Source organism: Mastomys coucha, unplaced genomic scaffold (assembly GCF_008632895.1).
Source record: "Mastomys coucha isolate ucsf_1 unplaced genomic scaffold, UCSF_Mcou_1 pScaffold11, whole genome shotgun sequence".
In the NCBI taxonomy this organism is placed as follows: Eukaryota; Metazoa; Chordata; class Mammalia; order Rodentia; family Muridae; genus Mastomys; species Mastomys coucha.
This window is the reverse complement of record NW_022196893.1, coordinates 24542561-24557868: the sequence shown is the minus strand read 5'-3', so window position 1 is coordinate 24557868 and position 15308 is coordinate 24542561. Positions and strand designations below refer to the sequence as shown.

At 45.3% G+C, this 15308-nt stretch overlaps 1 long non-coding RNA gene across 1 annotated transcript in view; it reads right to left on the bottom strand.

The window, feature by feature from the left end:
* Nucleotides 1-4429, bottom strand: part of LOC116081850 — a 6663-nt gene extending 2234 nt beyond the window's left edge. Inside the window, exon 1 of the long non-coding RNA XR_004115039.1 lies at nt 4346-4429. This is a non-coding gene — a long non-coding RNA (uncharacterized LOC116081850). The remainder of the gene's footprint in view (nt 1-4345) is intronic.
* Nucleotides 4430-15308: the final 10879 nt, after the last annotated feature.

Genomic DNA, 15308 nt, shown 5'->3' with positions numbered 1-15308 from the left:
TTTTTTTTGGTTTTTGGTTTTTGGTTTTTTGAGACAGGGTTTCTCTGTGTAGCCCTGGCTCTTCTGGAACTCACTCTGTAGATCAGGCTGGCCTCGAACTCAGAAATCTGCCTGCCTCTGTCTCCTAAGTGCTGGGACTAAAGGTGTACGCCACCACTGCCCATCAATTTAAATCTTTTAATATGTGTATAGGTATGTGTATGTGTGTATGTGTATGTGTGTGTGTATGTGTGTGTGTATGTGTATGTGTGTATGTGTGTGTGTATGTGTGTGTGTATGTGTGTGTGTATGTGTGTGTGTTAGAAAGCTTCTACACTAACAGAATGTTCAAAGGTGTTGCTTTAGTGCTGTTATCTTTCAGAGAAATACTCCCTGTCTATTCAGAACATAAAGCTGCCCTTAGACAGTGCATAAGCAGATCTGTGAATGGAGATGACAGCCCCAGACATGGTCGTCACAGTCCCGAGGAAGGCAGCGATGGCTGGGTGCAGGAAGATGTCAGTGTGTAACTGAAGAAGAATAAACATGGCTGATGGCTGACCATCCGTCAGGAATAGAGGCACCATAGACAGAGACCAGGGCTCAAAGGGTTTACGGGATAGCATCCTTTGTTTGCTTGTTTCTCTTTCTAAGTTCTTACACTGGGTCCAAAGAAGCCAAACCAAAATAGAGTTGTACTAAATCCTCTATCATCAATTTTTTTTAAAATGTAACAGGGTCCCCTCTGATTTGATTCTTACAAGGAAAGTAAACCAGTATAATCTGAAGCAAAACTACCTGTTTGTTGTTTCTGTTTTCTTTTCTTTTATTATTATTATTATTATTATTATTTATTTATTTATTTATTTAATCTCCCTTTACAGTCCAGCCACTACCCACCTCCCAGTCCACCCCCCATCCCATACCTCCTCCTACCCCACCACCACCCCCACCACCCCTGACTCCAAGAGGATGTTCCCAACCCCCTCATGCCCACCCCACCAGCCCTCCCCACTCCCTGGAGCCTCAAGTCTCTTGGGGGTTAGGTGTGCATTCTCTCACTAAGGCCAGACCAGGCAATCCTCTGCTGTATATGTGTCGGGGGTGGGGCCGTGTGTTTCTGTTTCCAATCCTTTCCTGTCTACCTGAGGAGGGAAACAGCTCTGTCCAGCTCATTGTTCTAACTGAGAGAGAAAGATGTTGCCTGATTCTAGGATTGCTAATAAAAAAAATTATATTTTTACATAAATGAAAGACAAAGGGCAGGAAGAGTGGAGAGAGAGAGAAGACAACGAAGGAATTCTAAACCAAAGGGAACAATCATAATAATGTCAGACAATAAGAGTTTTTGACTTCTATGTTTTGAAAGGCAGTTACTAAAAATTGTCAAGTTCTCTTCAAATAATTGGGTCTTTGTCACTTACAGTAATTACAGCAGAGAAAGGGGAAAATATTAAAATCAAATTCTGCCACTCTGTGTCCTGAAGAAACTTCACTTTTAACTGTTTCAGAGGCATTCAGGGAAAAAAAAGGCATTTTTTCCTACATTCAGACACGTACAACTGTCTTGTGCATCTTTCTCATGTACTCTGACTTTGACAGATAATTAAACAGAACTAAGGAAAGAACTCACCCAAGTGGCAAGCTGCCTTTAAAATACCTGAAGAGCTTCTCTCATCTCAGAAGGTTCCTTCCTCAGTTTCCCTCCCTGTTGACACCTTAAGGTGCTAACTGGAGTTTCTGCCCAGTGTGCAGCTCTTAAGAGCCATGGTCTCAGATTTCCAAGCAGGAAAAGAACAAGTTGCATTCCCCTCTAAACCCAGGGCAGCAGGCGCCCAATAAAACCTCCTATAAAGTGAAGAGCCAGGAAAGGCGGGAGCCCACAGCTGCATGACAGCTAGGAAGTGAGGAGTTCTAAATGACCGCCTTGCTGGCGTGCTGTAACCCTTTACCAGCACCATGGAAGGTAGGACGTTTCACTTATTCTTAACTTCCTGGAGATGATAACCCAAATCTACTCAGTATAGACGGAATGCACTTGGCAAGCTTTCTAGAGAAAAAGAAGAGAGGCCAGCTTCAGAATGAATTGACATTTTTTAATGGGAGCATTTAATGGAGAAAATGGAAGCCCATTGGCTAAACTTCGGGCTACCTTCCTGCAATGGAGACCTGGTTTCCACAGGGGATGTCATTTCTAACCATCACTGGCAGGAGGAAACAGCCAAGCAAGGTGTGAAAATAACAAGAACTTATACTGATAGCTACAAGAAGAGAGCTGGAGAATGAGCCAGGATCTCACCCAAAGTCATCTCTACTGAGGCTCTCTGGGACCAGCTACACATTCCAACTGAGCCCGCTCTCCAAGGCGCGGGATGATTTTCGAGACTCATCAAACCTCAGACACAGGTCTTGAACGGCTGAAGGGGAGAAATATCATACTATAAAGCGCGGAGCCTCATCTATCTTAAGCAACATGTTATAAATTAAATTTTCTCCCAGAAATGTCCCATAAATAAGGAGTCTATCTATAATGGATCATTCTACCCAAATGGACTGTGCGCAGCTCTAAGGCACACGCTTTTGTCTTTGACATGAGTCAAAGCTGCAGGAGAGATGGACAGTGCTTGCTCCCACTACCTCAGCCATGAGCTCCACTGTGACTACAGACAACGGCATACATGTTACAGTGACCGAGGGCAGCAGTCAGTCTGTGCACGCGTTCACTTCACTGTGACTACAGACAACGGCATACATGTTACAGTGACCGAGGGCAGCAGTCAGTCTGTGCACACGTTCACTTCACTGTGACTACAGACAACGGCATACATGTTATAGTGACCGAGGACAGCAGTCAGTCTGTGCACGCGTTCACTTCAGTGTGACTTGTTTTAAATAACTATAATTTGAGAAGGAATGATATGACTGAAATCCACCAATGTTTACCTTCTCTTTTACTTTAGTCTCTCTATTGACCACTCTCTACCAGGTAGAAGGATGAACTGCCTGATGAAAAAACCAGACATTGATTTAGTGGGTTTTTTTAAAGATTTATTTATTATTATAAGTACACTGTAGCTATCTTCAGACACACCAGAAGAGGGCGTCAGATCTTATTATGGATGGTTGTGAGCCACTATGAGGTTGCCGGGATTTGAACTCAGGACCTTCAGAAGAGCAGTCGGTGCTGAACCATCTCTCCAGCCCGATTTAGTGGTTTTTATTTTCAATTTACATTTAAGTAAAAAGTGATGGGAGTATTTTTTTCCAAAAAGTTAAATAAATGAGCCTTTGTTCTATGATGGGTAATGAGACACAAAAACTAAACTAATTTCAAATTGCGCTTCGACTTTCACGGATATTTGGAGACTTTAAGCAATGACTAAGACAAGGTATGTAATGACAGGGAAAGTTATTTAGAAAAGTAAAGAAATAAGAATTCAATTAGAGGCAGGATTCCTATACTGGACCTAGCTAGTCCATGCCCAATTCCGACCTTTTGATTTATTCAGAGATATGCTCAGAGCCAGTGCAACCCTGTCCTCAGAAAGTCTGAATCTAGCCATTGAGTACATGGGATCAAGTCATTGCCCCTATAAATGCCACAATACTACGGTGAGGACTCCGATAAAATCAAACATGTGAAAATACCGTGCAAATTACAGATGATCTGAGAGAGATGCTAACTTTTAACTGAAGGTCCCGAGTGGTGTCCAAGAGACACCTAGGTCATACCACCCAGTGCCTTACCATCACGACTTAGTCTGAGTGGGTTTAGCTGCTCAGAGAAGCATGGAGCTCTGTGAGCTGCGAGACAGAGAGATGGCGGTGCTGAGCGAAGCCAGTGTCCCAGGGTTGTCTTATGAAGCAAAAATCAAATTAATATTTACTATGCATTTTAAGAAGCATTTTACCTATATTAACTTATATACTCTCAGGATCATTAAATTTTAAAGAGAAAAACAACCACAACAACAAAAAAACAGACCACATAAGGTCAACGGACTCAGTAGACGCAGAATCAAACCCACGCTCAGAAGCTCCAAGCCCTGCTTGCTAACGCCTTTCCTTCTCTCATCCCCCAAGGAACAAAGCCTCAAGGGCTCTGTGCCTAGGCAGTCCCAGGAGTCCTTGGGGGGGGGGGGGCGCGGAGGGGGGAAGCAGAGTGAAGGGTGGTCTGAACACAGTGCCCCTGGCTGGGGCTTGGGGGCAGAGCTGGGAAGCGGAGACAGTGGTACCAACTTTAAATATCAGGGTGGCATAGCTGAAGCCAACCTTAGTGCAGAAGAGGAAGGCAGAGTCAAGGCGCAAAGTTAAAGGTGCTAACTCAAAAGACAGAGGCTGGTAAACAGGACGGGGAAGGTAGGACCTTTCACGGGGACCAAGTGCTCCTCTGTTGCCACCCAACTTGTGCTGGGAAAGGGGGGAAGACAAGAACCGCTAGAACAGGATACTGCAGAACTGAGAGACACCCCTTCCAAAAATTGACTAAATCAAGCGTTCCCTTTATGACGCCACGTGTGGCGTCTCATGTAGATAACCCCGGCTTATTTGATCCCAAAGCAAGAGCATCTGAAGTTCAAGGCAAGACTCCATCCTACTTCAAGCCTGGGGCTAGCCTTGGCTAGATGAGACCATCTCAGAAATCAAAACAAGTGATTTTTCTTCCTTAAAATAATCTGAAGCCAGGAAATTAATCTGTGCCCAGTCTGGAAAAAATCAAACGGGCCACTGGGCTTTGCTCCCCTGCTGTTCTGTTACCTGAGGCTTTCCCAGAGCCTGCTCTGCTACCTCGAAGCTTTCCCAGAGCCTAAGCGACTTTACCCGGCATCACTCAGACATCCATTCCGGGACTCGTGCCTCAGAGTGACCACGACTGCTTCTGTGCTCTTGTCTGTAGTAACATGCCAGTCCCTCTGAGCACTCGGATCGTACCCTTTAGCATGGTGCTGGCTAGTTTTATGTCAACCTGACACGAGCTAGAGTCATTTGAAAGGAGAGAACCTCCCTTGAGGAAATGCCTCCATAAGATCCAGCTGCAGGCCGGGCGCACACCTTTAACCCTAGCACTTGGGAGGCAGAGGCAGGTGGATTTCTGAGTTCGAGGCCAGCCTGGTCTACAGAGTGAGTTTCCAGGACAGCCAGGGCTACACAGAGAAACCCCAGTCTGGGGGGCAGGGGACATCCAGCTGAAGGACATTTTCTCAATTAGTGATCAAGGAGGGCCATGCCTGGGATGGTCTTGTGTTCTATCAGAAACCAGGCTGAGCAAGTCATAGGAAATAAGCCAGTAAGCAGCATCCATCTATGGCCTCTGCATCAGCTCCTGCCTCTAGGATCCTACCCTGATTACGTTCCTGGGATGTTACTTGGAAGTGTAAGACACACCCTTTCCTCTCTAAGTTGCTCTTGTTCATGGAGTTTTGTCACAGCAGTAGAAACCCAAATTATGGCAGGCTTCTATCCCTCACCCAGCCAGATTCTCTGTGAGAAGGGATTTGTCTCTTACTGCCTTATTCTGCACACATATGACTAGGCCCAATATACAGTATATGCTCAGTAAACATTTGACAAACTATACACCATGTGTTCATGTTAACCCCAATGTACAGGACACACATTGCAGATAATAAAACCAGTGGGGAATTTAAGAGTGCAGTGTAGTGGCTGCAACAATGGTCTTTCCCTTTAACTAGCAGAATACAGACATATCTACAGAATAGAGCAAACAAGAAGGGTCTGACCAGCTCTGCTCAGACACGGAGTACATGGGGGCACCTTCTAGGAAGAATGCTTAGAGGGTTGTTCGGAGACCACATCTCTAACCCAACCGCTTCATTTTTCAGTCGAAATTGAAGCCTAGAGAGGTTACATAATTTCTCCCAACTCACTGTCCAAAAATTCTTTCCCATGAATGCGTCTGTGCATTACCTGTCCAGTATCAGTCAAAAGGAAGTTTCTGCTTCTAGAAGTAAAAGCTGTTTGTGTTGCCTGCCTCCAGACTCCAGGCGAATGGAGTGTCTTGCATATTACAAATCTCTTGGTGAGGAATTCTATTTCTTACTGTTCAAGTCTAATAAATAAACCTTGGCACAGTATGAGTTTCCTGCCTTCTCTGCCCATGCCAGCCCCAAGCTCTTCAATGTCAGCCTCAGAATTCCTTCCTGAAGTTCGGTGCTTTCTTCCCCTCCCCCACCTTCACCCCATGTCCATTCCTCACTCCTCTACCCCAGTTGTGATCCACATGCTCTATCAAAACACCCTCAGCTACAAGCTCCAAGTACTTACACAACTCTGAGTGTGTGTGTGTGTGGAGCTCCCCCATCACTGGCACCACAGAACACACACACACACACACACACACACACACACACAGTCACACAGGCCTCACTGCAATAAGATTTTTCATGAAGTCTTGGCAATCCAAGCCATTCACTTGGCATTCCTCCTTCTCCTTCTCCTTCTCCTCCTTCTTTCCTCCTCTCCCTCCTCCTCCTCTTCCTCCTCCTCTTCTCATCTTCTCCCTCCTCTGCCTTCTCCTTCTCCTTCTCCCCTGCTCCTCCTCCTCCTCCTCCTCTCCCTCCTTCCCCTCTTCCTCCTCCTTTTCTCATCCTCTCCCTCCTCCACCTCTACTTCCTCCACCTCCTCCTCCTCCTCCTCCTCTTCTTCTTTTTCTAAGCTTTGCTGCCATGTGTGACTCATTTGACACTTCGCTCTTTTCCCTGGTCCCTGCAGATGACAGACGGGGTGGGATCATAGAAAACAAGTGATATGTTATTATGGAAAATTCTCCACGTGAAACCCAGCCATCTGGCAAAATGGGTAACGAGGGGAAACCAACACAGGAAGCAAAAGCCCGTGAGACCTTCACTAGTTTCAGGTAGAGAAAGAAGATGAAAACCAGCAAAGGATCTGTTTAAGCCCGTGGCCAGTTAATGCAGAATGTACATGAAATGGAGCAGTTGAAATTAGAGAAAGAAACCTGTATCTAGGCTGTGTGCAGAACTCTGAGAGTCCAGGTCTCGAAAAAAAAAATTGACACACCTGTAGGAAAACTTGTAGGAGGAAAGCTTTTTAATAGTATGCATAGAGGGTACAATTTGTACCTCTGTCTGGTAAATAAGTATGAATAATATGTAACTACCTTGTTCTTCCTAAGTAAAATTGCCACATGAACGATGTTCAAGTTAGGAATAAGGATACCATTCACTTGTACAACTCTTGCCTCACACGCATTCACAAAACGCTACAAGACAAGGGCTGGAGAGATGGCTCAGAGGTTAAGAGCACTGTCTGCTCTTCCAGAGACAGACAGTGAATACCCAGGTTCAATACCCAGTACCCACATGGCAGCTCACAACTATCTACAACTCCAGTCTCAGGGCATCTGACACCTTCACACAGACATACATGCAAGAGAAACACCAATGCACGTAAAAATAAAACAAATAAATAAAAAGGGGTTATCAAAAAAAAGCAGCTTATGATAAATGTAAATACTAGAATCATCTCCTGTTACACTTGTGCACCCAAGAGGTATTCTCGTGCAACCTGGCGTCCAACATGGAGTCAGGGATGGAGCCTCTCTCATATCAGATCCCTCCTCATAAAAAGCTATACATCAATCGCAATGAAGATTCTCCCCATTCGTTTCAACTGAGACAGAATGTTGGCATAAGGCAGAGCGGGAATGTGCTTTATGAAAAGCAGACAGGGCTGCCTCCCCCCCCCCAAACTTGGCTGGACAAGCAGCAAGTTATTTTGTAATAATGAAAATACAAGAATATTTGTGTTTGAAACATAATGGCATCTGAGTAAGTCACACCATAAGTGGTGTATAAATTATCTGTGTCAAAAGAGGGAAGGGAAATGCTGATTTTCGAAGCAACTTTCAAAGTCCTCCCTTCTGTCTTTGGTATGCAAAACAATGGTGATATACACACTTCAAAACAGCCCAAGTTGTATTTCAGAGATAAATGATCTCTGGCTCCCACCAAGAGTCCGTGGCCTGGGAAAGGATCTGATTCTGAGAGGATCAGGCTCTATGTGAAACTTCCTAGTGTGACTCATCATCTCTTAAAAGCTGATTCCAGGGCACAGGGGCAGCTCCTGTGGTCATAGCAGTCAGCATCAGGAGGATCAGAAACAGGTCATCCTCAGCTGCACAGCAAGTCCAAGGCTAGCCCTGGACTACGAGTGACCCTGTCTCAAAACTCTCACACAGAAGGGCTCGTGTCTTTTCCGGCTGTGGCCACATGTTTATCATCCGTTAGTCTTAGCTCAGGACTCTGCTTGTCTCGTATACTGCAAGCTTCCCAGAAATGAACAAAGCAAATCTCTGGTTTCCCAACGTGATGGCCCGTTTGTATACACCTCTGTCCCTTCATCTGTATGTTTTCCCCTGCTTCTTGCAGCTGCATCTGGAGACACGGACGCTGGAAGTGTTCTTTCCATTAAAAGCCACTGACTTGCTCTGGTCACAAAGAGGGGAGAATGGACGACTTTATCACAAAGCCCAAGTGCAGGATCAGAGGGCTAAAAGGGGAGCAAAGAGCGCGAGGGTCCGTCCACGCTCATGACAGGTCTCCCACCTCCTTCTTAGCACGGTGCTGCTTTCTCCGTTCATGAGTATAAAAAGGCTGCCCCAGGGCTCCCAAGTTCAAAAATTATGTTTTTTTCAAGAGATACAGAATCCCCCTTCCATATCCAAGAAGAGAATTCTAATGGGCCTAGATGCACATCCTCAATGTTCAGGAAGTGTAGGGTCCTATTCCTTCTGAGCTGCTAGGAGCCGACCATGATGAGCAAAGCATTCTGGGTGATGAGCAGCTGGTGACCCCACTGGAAGACAGGATAATAGTGACTCCTCTGTGACTGAATCAGAAACTCTAAGTGGGAGTAGGTGGGATCACAAACAAAACAGCCAGCATACCAGTGTAGTCTTAGCCATGGGGGGCGGGGGAGGGGGGGAGGGAGGCTGGGGCGGGGACAAAATGGAGGTTTAAAGGGGAATGACGAACATCACGTACAGGTCTAAAAAGAGAGGAAATCTGAACAAGAGAAGAATAGTAGTGGAATACATTTGAGGAATACATTTGACACAAAAGCAGAAAAATCATTGTTTGAAGGCGAAGGGGGACCAGCAAGGGTGAGAGGGGAATGGGGAGAAAAATATAAGAGATAAGAAAATACTTAAAGAATAATAAAAATCTTTAATTTATGATAGTAATAAATAACAAAAACAAATTTAAAGGTACTTGTGAGAGACAAAGCCTGAATAATTGAAAATGCAGAAGCCAGGCCTGATTCAAAAAAAAAGCACAGAGCAGGCAGAGTGGCCTTGGAAACTGCTCTCTCTACCTGTTTGGGATGCTGACCCCGCTGAATTACAGCTCTTAAAGAAAGACCCCTTAAGCTCTCACTCTCTGATCATTTTCTTCTTCGCAAACTTTCTGGGGGTTTGGGTCGGGCTGTGGGAAGAGGCGGCTTGGCTGAGCCGGGCTGCAGGAAAGCCTGTGTCATCAGCGCAATCAGCGTCACCATTACCCCAATCTGCTTCTTTGGCTCTTGTTCCTTCTCTGCCTCAAGCAAGGAACGGTTTAAAACGCGGCTCTCAGGGGAAAGACAGAGTGAGCCTCTCCTTAACATCTCCCAGACTCGGAGTCCAGCGCCCTGGGTGTTGTAAAGTTCCTGTGTGTCTGTTACATATCACCACCGCCACCGTGTCTCCTAAATATAAACGGTATGTTGAGAAAATGAAGCATCGTTGCAGAAGTGAACCGAGCATGATGAACCGCTCAGAGCAGGAAGCCCGTATTAGCAGGACTGGGAGACCGTCCCAGGCTTGGGCCCAAGGGCCAGAGCTCAGCTGGAAAGCCGTGAAACCGGAGTCGAACGCTGTTCTGAAGAATGAGAGGCCTCGGGGTGTCTCTAGGCACCAACATAAAGGCTCTGAGCATGCATTTAACATACATGAAACATAGTTCCATCCTCAAATATTCATGTCTAAAATTAGAGCCCCCGAACAAAAAGTCAGCAGCCAGCAAGCCACGCTTGGATTTAGCTCTGAACAACTGTGCCAGGTCTCCCACATAAACCACAGCCCACTCCCGGGACTCTGGAACACGGATATGTCACTTTCTCCCCATCTATCTGAGAACACTCGTCCTCTATGAAAACAGGGCCCTAGCAACACAATACCCACCCCCCTTCTCTGCCTCCAGCCTCCACTTACAGGGAACGGGAGAGAACAGAGAGGGATTGTGGGAACGGAGCAAGCATGAGCTCACTGAACTGCATGAGGTTCACGATGTTACTGACTTCAACACCAGAGCAGAAGCATATAAATGACAAGCTAGGTCATTCAGTAATGCAGAACACACATTCAGCGTGGACACTCCCTGTGGAGGAGATGAGCTTCGTGAGGTGACTGGAATTCTTGCCAAAGAATTTTCCGAAAAACATTTATCTCCAAGCCTTTGGGCTCTTAGCGGTTGTCATCCTCATCCTCCTTGGTAGAGTTTATGGCCATGAAATTTAGGAGTGCTCTTTAAGAATCATACGTCCTTCCTTCCATCAGTCTCTCATTAATTTATCAACACTTCTGGTGGTTCATTCAGGTCCCCAGCACTGTAGAGGTGGAAGGTAGAGTAACTGCTGAGATTCACAATCCCAAGTCTTATATAATGGTGTAGCTTCAGATTGTATCAGACACCTATGAGTGAATTCATTATGTGGTGGTTTTTTCATCTAAAAAAATATCCAATTGCGTTCAGTAAAAAACAAAAGATCCGCAGTTACCTAGGTAATTTCATTCACATCAATCAATAATATTTATGGCACGAATTTAAAAAAAAATACAATTTGGTGATAGTCTGATAACTTACGCCACTTACATAAGCAAATGATCAAGTATCTTCACTCAAGGGAAGTCTTCGGAGGACCACTAGGAGCCATTGAGCCAATGTGAGCCAATGTATCCCTTCTCTGTGAAGCCTGCAGTGTCGGGGGGGGGGAGGGGGGAAAGATGGACGGTAAGTGGTCTGTGAGTGTAAACGGTGTGAAAGGTCATGATGGTCCCCCAGGGAAAAGCCAACAGTGATTCCTGGGTGGCCACTCCTCTTGGAGAGATGTACTGAGGCCAAAGGGAGATTGAAATGGTGTACCTCTCAGCTAAGCACCTTGTCTGAGTTTCTGCATGGAGGAATTGAATAATAGTAGCTGGTACGCACTGCTGTTGTTATATAGCGAAGTTACTTCTCATTTCTTAGTGACTGATGGAATTGAAGGAAGAAAATACAAAAAGAGGGTAGATACTTACTTGTGCGGCGGTTTGAATATGCTTGGCCCAGGGAGTGGCACTATTAAGAGGTGTGGCCTTCAGCCTAATATAGCTGTCTCCTGAGAGGCTCTGACAGTACCTGACTAACACAAATGTAGAGGCTCACAGCCATTCATTGAACTGAGTATGGGGTCCCCAATGAAGGAGCTAGAGAAAGGACCCAAGGAGCTGAAGGGTTTGCAGCCCCTTAGGACGAACAACAATATGAACTAGCTAGTATCCTCAGAGCTCCCAGGGACTCAACCACCAACCAAGGACTATACATGGTGGGACTGACTGTTCTGGCAGCATGTGTATAGTAGAGGATTACAAAGTCGATCATCAATGGGAGGAGAGGCCCTTGGCCCTGTGAAGGTTCTGTGCCCCAGTATAGGGGAATGCCAGGGACAATAAGTGGGAGAGGGTGGGGTGGCAAGCATGGGGAGAGGGGAGACAACAGGGGTTTGTTCTTGTTGTTTTTGTTTGTTTGTTTGTTTGTTTTTTGGAGGGGAAAGTAGGAAAGGAGAAATCATATGACATGTAAATAAAGAAAATATCTAATAAAAAAAATTACAAACCAGACAGAAAAGTCACAATAAATATTTAAATGAGGATGAAAGATACAATGATAATTAGAGATAGTCCTGAGATATTGATAATGATAATTAGAGATAGTCCTGAGTAAAATATTGTTGCTTAAAAAAAAAAAAAAAAAGAGGTGTGGCCTTGTTGGAGTAGGTGTGGCCTTATTGAAGTAGGTGTGGCCTTGTTAGAGGAGGTGTATCACTGTGGGGGGGGCAGACTTTGAGACCCTCCTCCTAACCACATGGGAGGCAGTCTTCTTCTAGCAGCCTGCAGATGAAGATGTAGAACTCTCAGCTCCTAAGAGTTGCCTTGGTCATGGTGTCTGTTCACAGCAGTAAAACCCTAAGACAACTTGTTACCTTATTAAGTCCAGCCATTACAGAGCACAGCGCTGTTGTTATTCTACTGCAATCGCCAAATACTTGGAGGGTCTTGATTGATAGTTACTGAATCCCCAGCATCTACTACAGTGCTGGGGACTTAGGAAACTGTGATAGTTTGTGTATGCTTGGCCTAGGGAGTGGCACTATTAGGAACTGTGGCCTTGTTGGAGTAGCTGTATCACTGTGGGTGTGGGCTTTAATACCCTCGTCCTAGCTGCCTGGAAGTCAGTCTTCCACTAGCAGCCTTCAGATGAAGATGTAAAACTCTCAGCTCCTCCTGTACCATGCCTGTCTAGATGCTGCCATGCTCCCACCTTGATGAAAATGGACTGAACCTCTGAACCTATAAGCCAGCCCCAATTACATGCTGTCCTTTATAAGACTTGCCTTGGTCATGGTGTCTGTTCACAGCAGTAAAACCCTGACTAAGACATAGACCATCCAAAAGTATTTGATAAATGAATAAAAGACTAAAGGAAAAGAGAATGGAAGTTCTTAGATAAAGAGCACATTTGAATCTCATGAACTCAGACCAGCAATGTGCCTCTGTACCTCCTGCCTTGGGGTTTTGACACCCAGGGCTACATTGAACATAGTCAGGGCTCAGTTAATGTCTCCCTCCCTGGGAAAAACAGCTTCAGAATCCAAAATCTTTTTTCAAAAATACCCTGAGGAAATAGTGGAGAAGCATCAAGAATTAGATAAACAGTATTCATCGCCATACAATTTTTTTTACCAAAAAAAAAAAAAATTAAATGAGAGGAGAAACGTTCTTATATTAAATGAACAGCAAATTTCACTTGTCCAGTATGATCATTTTATGAAAATCCAGATCACAACTTCTTTGTGCTTTTTAAATATTTCTTCAAAATTCTTATAAGGGCCCAGGAGGGGGCTCACAATAGGTAAAAGTGATTGCTGAGCAAGCCTGGCATCTCAAGTTCAATCCCTGAAACATAAGTAAAAAGTTGGATGTGGGGTCCTTCTTCGGTAATTCCAGCACCCCTAAGGTGAGATGGGAGATGGAGATATAATTAGCCACACGCTTCTGAACCAGCTAGCCTGGCTCAGGCTTCTCAGAAACAAGAGAGACATTGCCTCAAAGTGGAAGGCAAGAATCAACTCTTGGAAACTGCCCTCTGACCTCTACATGTACGTGCATGAGCATACACAGAGAGAGAGAGAGACAGAGACAGAGACAGAGACAGAGAGACAGGGAGAGACAGAGAGAGACAGAGACAGAGAGAGACAGAGACAGCGATAGAGAGACAGAGAGACAGAGAGAGACAGGGAGAGACAGAGAGAGACAGAGACAGAGAGAGACAGAGACAGAGAGACAGAGAGACAGAGGGACAGAGACAGAGAGACAGAGAGAGACAGAGGGACAGAGACAGAGAGAGACAGATAGAGACAGAGACAGAGAGACAGAGAGACAGAGGGACAGAGACAGAGACAGCGACAGAGAGACAGAGAGAGAGAGAGAGAGAACATTTGAACTCTTAGGGCTTGCAGAGAAGAATCAGCAGCTCTTTCTAGGGGTCGGATTCCCATTCTCAACTGTCTGCCACTCAAGCTCCAGGGGGATTCAAGGCTCGGGCCTCCAGGAACAGCTTTAGTCATGAGCACATACACACGTATAAGTAAATAATTCAATGGATATGGTTATCCATACACTGCTCCTTTAAGAGTAGTGTTTTCTCTTCATTTATCCATGCAATACTTGTTTTCTTATAAAATACTTCTAGGGCAAAGCTCTCTCAGCCACACACTCCAACCATATCTACCACTTTTTGCCTCCTTGCCTGGCCACTGAGGACCCGTGTCCAACTCCCATTCAGAACCTTAGCCACATCTCAGCAGAGCCACAAAAGGGAAGATCAAATCTGTGCTTCCCCAGCAGTCAGGAGAACTTCTGGCTCCTTGCCTATCTAGAGCATAGAAGATGCCGTTCTACTCAGAGAACAGAGGCAAGAGGTAGGGATGCTTCAAATGGGAGGCTTGAGCTTAATGGCTGCCCTGTCACAGTGAGGAAACTCAAGCGCATTTCATTTTCATTTAACTGGGAATCCCATCAGCATTCTGTAAGACTCTAGCCACAAACTGCGCTACGGCACACTGGCTTAGTGAACACTTAACAGTATAAGAGTGCTTCTCCATCACACCAAAGATGCCTCACCTTAGAGAAACCTTCCCTGCCTGTGTGGGAAAAGAAGGTCCAGGCAGACTGCTTTGTTCGCAGGTGATTAGCTATGTGGCTGAAAGATGAGTGGGCCAGGGAGCCAGGCCACCATGCACTAGAGATCAGTTGAGCGTGAAGATGGTTTCTGGCACAGAAACCCACCCTTCTTTTCAGCCTGGTATCTACCACCACACCATCAGCAAGAACACAGGGGCAGATGAGCAAGAAGGCAGTCTTCCTGTACATCTGAGGAAGCACAATGGGATCACGTGTACAGGGTGTAGGGAAGAAAAGAAGGGCATTGTGGGACACCTGTCCCTTAGACCTAACGGGGCTGAACTTTGATGTTCCCCAAAAGGCAGCAGATGGATGGAAAAAAGGGAATTACGGGACCTTGTCAGGTTTGCCTCTGCTGTTGCAATTGCAGACAGGGCCCTTGCTACACAGACACCAGAATACACCTTAAGAGATGTCTTAAAGTGGGAGACTCCAAGGAAGCCTGGGTCTCTTTAGTCTCTTTAACCTCCATCATTAACAAGCCTTTTTTTTTTTTTTTAGAAATATCTTTGGATGGACCCAAAGACCATTAAAAACAATAAGAAGAAGCCAAGGGCAGGAGATTTAGAGTTAGAGCCCATAAAGTTTGAGTTTAATCTCTAGTACCAGAAGGAAAGAAAAGAAGAAATGAAGGAAGGAGGGAAGGAAAGAAGGAAGAAGGAAAGAAAGAAAGAAAAAAAGAAAGAAAGAAGGAAGGAAGGAAGGAAGGAAGAAGGAAAGAAAGAAATAGAAAAGAGCTACTAAATTTAATGTCTCTCATTCATTTCAAGATTTATTGGGGCAGAGCGTCTTGGTCTGCTTCCCTCTC